The sequence below is a fragment of the Quercus suber genome, unplaced genomic scaffold (assembly GCF_002906115.3).
Source record: "Quercus suber isolate HL8 unplaced genomic scaffold, Cork oak 2.0 scaffold_44, whole genome shotgun sequence".
Lineage (NCBI taxonomy): Eukaryota > Viridiplantae > Streptophyta > Magnoliopsida > Fagales > Fagaceae > Quercus > Quercus suber.
The window spans coordinates 889,724-895,561 of NW_027069509.1; positions in this window are offsets into that span (position 1 = coordinate 889,724).

Sequence of the window (5,838 nt, forward strand, 5' to 3'; positions counted from 1 at the left end):
AGAAGAAAAGAAAAAGCAATGAACAGTACATATTGAACAAACCAAAAGCACTATAGCTTTTACACATTCACCCAACAAGTGTCACAACATATTTACAAAACATTAATTTTCAGTTGTCACTGGTCATAGTTTCATATTTTATAATTTTATTTTGAATTATAAGAAATTGATACCTCAATAATTGTGAAATTTGTTGTGACAGTATAACAATATATATGCAGGTTCTTATAAATATTTAAAAGAAAAAAAAGTACAAACAGAAGACTAAAAAAAAAAAAGAGATGTAGCAACTGTGCCACTTGAACAAAACAAAGTGGCACTGTAGCAACTGTTCAAAACTTAAACAAAGATAAAAGATAAAAGATAAAAACTCAATAAACCAAATGTGTATTGTAGAGCTTATTAAATGTACATAATATTTAGTATTTTTTGTGTGTATACAATGTAAGCTTACATTACAAGTACAAAGTAAACATATAAAGATCTTTAAAAAAAAAAAAAAAATTGGTGAACTAGAAGGAAAAAAGGGGAAAAAAGCAAGTCACTAAACCAAAAATACTATTTATAACACTATTTATGAGCCTATTCGCTCTTTTTTATATAGAAAAAAGAGCACAAAAAGATGACTAAAAAAAACGATGAACAGTACATATTGAATAAACTAAAAGTACCGTAACTTTTACATATTCACCCAACAAGTGTCACAACATTTTCACAAAACATTTATTTTTAGTTGTGGTTGGTCACAGTTTCATACTTTATTATTTTATTTTTACTTATAAAATTGACACCTAAATAATTGTGAAAAATATTGTGAAATTTATTGTGTCAGTATAACAATATATACGCAGGTTCTTATAAATATATATTTTTTTAAAAGTACAAATGGATGACTGAAAAAAAAAAAAAAAAAAAAAAAAAAAAAAAGGGTTCAATAAACCAAGAGGGGCACTGTTGGGGCATTGCCTCTTTTTATATAGTTAGTAAAAATAATGTTTGATTCCCAATTGAACTCTAAATTTTTACTATTTTTGCCGGACCGATTGAAGGTTCAGTTTCTAGTTGAATCAGTTGGTCTAATTTGATTTTTTTTTTTTTTAAAACATGGTGAATTTATCAAAATCATACAAGAAAATAAAATTGATTTAGAGTATGATTGGTTAGGGTGATTTGGAGGAATAAAAAGAGGAAGAGAAAAATAGAAAATATTTTGGGTGAAACAGGTATTTGGTTGGAAGGGAAAATTATAGGGCTCGGCCGTTTCTATTGGCTTACCAAAATCTACGCTCCCCAAATCAAGAGAAAAAGAGAGAGAGAGAGAGAGAGAGAGAGAGAGAGAGAGAGAGAGAGAGAGAGAGAGTGAGTGAGAAGGGTTTTAGATCAATGGCGTTGTATCTTCTATACGAGTCAGCTTCTGGATACGCTTTATTGCATGCCCACGACCTCAATGAAATTGGGCAGAACACTAAGGAAACTCGAAACTCCAGAACTGACCTGAACCAGTTCAGAAAGGTCGTCCAGCTCACTGCTTTTCACCCATTCAAGTCAGCCCTCAATGCTTTTAATCAGTACAATGCTGTGTTAGAAGGTGAGCCCTCCTAAGATGTAAAAAAGGCTTCAATTTTTTGGTTGCTTTTGTTGAAAATGGTTTGTGGGTTTGCTTTGGTTGTGTTGTGTTTAATGGTTTTTATGTGTTTTTGGTGATGACAGCTTTGATGGGTCAGTGTTGGATTTCATGAATGGACTGAATGCTACTTGTTTTCGTGATTTTTTTTTCTTATTTCATGTTTAGTTGATGGGTGAATGTCCAAATAGCGTGTAAAATACTATGAACGTTTAGACCCCCAATTACAAATTACCAATTCAAGCTTATTATCAAACAATAAATGTGTGGAACATGAACATATAAGCTTAAAACAGAATTGATAAACAATCTAAACCAATTAAAATCACATCCATAGCAGAAATTAAATGGCAAAGATTAAGGGAAGAGAGATGCAAACACAAGGACAACACAACGATGTGTTATCGAAGAGGAAATCGAAGCCCTCAACGTAAAACTACTCCGCCGCCCTCCAAGCAGTCAATAATCCACTAAAGAATGAAGTTGGGATACTGAATAGTAGAAGACCCTCCAATCCTAATCTACCCAGTGTACCTAAGCCCTCCTACCTTCTTGCTTCAACGAGGTTGCGCTAAACCTTTGTCTTCTTTAGCTTACTAGATTCTGCTATAGCCTATAGCATCAACCAATAACCATTGGTCCCTTCCTAACTGCTTCCTAAAGCACCAAATAGCATTCTCACAGATGTGGGTATGGTGAGAAAAGGATTTGGGTATGAACCTCTAAAGGATGTAACAATGGAAAGGGTGAGAGTAGATGAATTTGAAGAGTCTTTATGTGAAGATTGTGGATGAATCAATCTTGTTTTTCTCTTGGGTTTCTCTCTCAAAATTCTCTTTGGAAGCTCTCTACATTTCATGAGTATAAGGGTCTACATATAATGGTGGGTGTTTGGAATGTGAAGAGTCATTTTTCAAAACAGAGCTGACTGGCGACTTGGCCTCGTGACTTAACTGAGTTGCGAGTTCAAGCCGCAAGCTAACTGAATGGCCAGCCTGGATTTTTTGTTCTGTAGTGCTACAGCTGGCATGACGGTTCAACTTCTCTGCATGCTTCACTCGTGTGCAGTTTCTGGCGGCTTGCCAGTCGTGAGATCCAATCGCGAGTCCTTGCTTCACAGCACATTTTTGAGCATTTCTTCACACTCTCTCACGCGCTACCCTTACAAGATTCCCACCTAAATATAGGGTTTTTAAATGCTAAATTACAAGCAAATTTGGCATGGAATAAAGCCAACAAGATGGCTGATTAAATTCAACCTTACAATCTCCTCCTTTGGCTATTCCGTGGCAAAACCCTACAACAAACTCTAGACTTAACGTGTGAGTTGGAAACAGTTGATCAAAACTCACTTACACCTAATTCTAGAATCTATGAAACTCTTGAACCATAAGAACAAGTATCTCCTAAAACACAATTAACACAATATGATCATCGTATGTAGAAAACTTGTAATGCATATGGAGCAAGCGCAATGCGATCAAGCAAAATGGAACTAAGTAATAAACTATGGCTTGACCAAAAAATGAACAGTCACTATAAATAGTGATCATAATGCTCATTCACATATGGAATGAACATCCGGACATGCAAGCTAATAAGCTCAATTACAAAGTATCATTTGCATGTCTAACACTCAACCAATGCAACAACACAAGGTAATTGCATTAAGGATATAGAATCCAACAAAGGGCACAAGAGTGACGTACTTAAAGAAAATGCATGACATTTAACGACAAGTACAAAAGCTACAAAGTATGAGTACAAAAATCTTAAAAGCTTACAAAAGCAAAAGGTACAAATAAAACTTAAACTGAATAACATCTTATACACTTGTACCAAAAGCTTTCAAAAGAAAACAGATCCATGAGTTTAAACCAAAACATTAACCATAGTGTATCCAACCCATAATAAAAGAAAAACACATAAACCCATGATAAAATAAATACTGAAATAAAGTTTTTAAGTCAATCTCCACCTTAAACTGACACTCCCCCTCAAGAGCTTCCCCCAAAAATCTCCCCATTTTTGACTAGAATGGCCAAAGGGTTAGTGCTAAGTGGAGAAGCTATCAAACTTTGCTGAGAGGATGTTCTTCTGATCTTAAAGTGTAGCCAGCCTATCAGATTGTTCATTCTGGACATCTCTGAGTCCATCAATCCTTTCTAGGATGATCTAGAATGCATCTGAAGGTACAACTGATGAAGATGAAACTCTGCTCCTCTTGCCACGACCTTTTAAGCTTGAAGGTTCTCCTGCAGCCTCTGCCTTAGTTTCCATTGGTTCACCTTCTTCTTCATCACCTGGGAGACAAACTTGTATCCTTGTGATGGTTTGTTTGTTAATGGCTAAGAGTGGAGTCATGGGACTAATATCTTGATGGATTTTAACACCTTTCAATCTAAAAAGCCTCATTAGAAGGCTAGGAAAAACCAATTTGGCCTTTGAAGTTGTTCTAGTCTCATCCACAATTGTGTCAAATATGTGAGAGCTGATGTCTATTGAGGCTCTCTTTGAGCTCTATGAGAAAGATAGCTCTTGCATTGTTGATTGTAGTTAGCTTCCGTACTAGCTACAAGTTGAACATCATGATGGTGGTTAGACACCTCATGTCAGCTGGGAAGGCATTAGTGTTGAAGCATCTCCCCTCTTTAACACCACCAATAGGAGATTGGACAGTTTCTATAGATAGCATCCTGTCTTTGTAATTAGTGAAGTCATGATCATCTAAGCCTTTAAGTCCTAGCACCTCATTTATATCACCCGCATCTATAGTGAATTCCTTTCCTCTTATCCAACAATTAATTTCATCCTCTTTTAGCATAGCATTTGCATAAAACTCCCTGATCAAAGGCTCACACACTCCAAGCAAGTCACTCAACAACTTATCCCAACCTCTGCCCTTAAAACAGTTGGGAATGAAATTGTCCTTCAAATCCACTAAGTCCACAAATCTTTCTTGAATGATTGTTGCATTCAGGTAGTTCAATTTGTATCTCTCAAAGTGTTGTGTAGATTTGAACTTGGAGTTGTCCATTTTCAGCCTTTTATCACCTTTCTTAGCAATGGTTTTCTTCTTGGTAGGAGTCATCTGTAAACATAGCAGAGAAGGCCACAAAAGACAGAGCACAATGGATGAAAATTCTGACATTAGTAACAGGTTAGTATAACTAAAAAGAACATTGAATCCATATTCAGTTGAGATTCAGACATTGAAAGCAATATCTCAAATCAAAAAATAGACCCACCTATCAACCATAGTTATGCATAACCCATTGTGACAGTGAGTACAATAACTTAAACAAGAACATTCTAGAGCACAATCCTAATGACAGACTTCAACATGCAATAACATGTCTATGAGACATATCTTAATGAGTATGAGATGTTCAATAACCAACACAGAGCAAACAATATCCCCAAGGCAGAAGCAACACACATGATATGAAAAGACAATAGCAACTATAAAGTAATAGATTGTCACTCAACCAATTTGAACCAGCAATACTCAAAAACAGAGGAAGTCACAGTAACCCCAAACAAATAACATATGGCAATGGGACAGATTAACATGGGTATGAGATTAACCAACCAACACAGACCAGAGCACAAACTCCAACATTGAAACTAACACATGATAACAACCATATTTAGTATCCTAGAAACACTCAACCAAACCTAAACAACCAAACTCACAAACATGAACTCAACCCATATTCGAAACTACAGATTATCACAAATCAGAATCACAACTCACACATTCAAGAAAAGAAAGCTCAAAACATGAAATATGTAGTGAGAAAGAGAAAACTCATACCTTTTCCTTGAAGATTTGAGGTTGAAATGATGCAAAAATGGAGGTTTTTCGAGAGTGACACGGTGAGTTTGAGAGAGAGATGAAATGGGGAAGACAATGAACAGTCACAAAAGTTTGAGAGAAAAGCTGAAAAATTAAAAAACTGCCTTTAAAATGAAAAACACGCGATTTTCGCGACTGAGTCAACTCGCGTGTAAGTCGCCAGGGCCAGCCGCCAGAACACTTAAAAACAAGAATTTTTAAAAAAATTTCTAAGTGTTTTTCACGACTGAAAGGTCTACCTGCGAGAAAATCGCGAGGTAAGTCGCGAAAATCTTTGTGTACCCCTCGCGACTGGACCTTCCACCCATGAACAAGTTGCCACACTGAGCCGCAAGAAACATAAAAACTCACATTT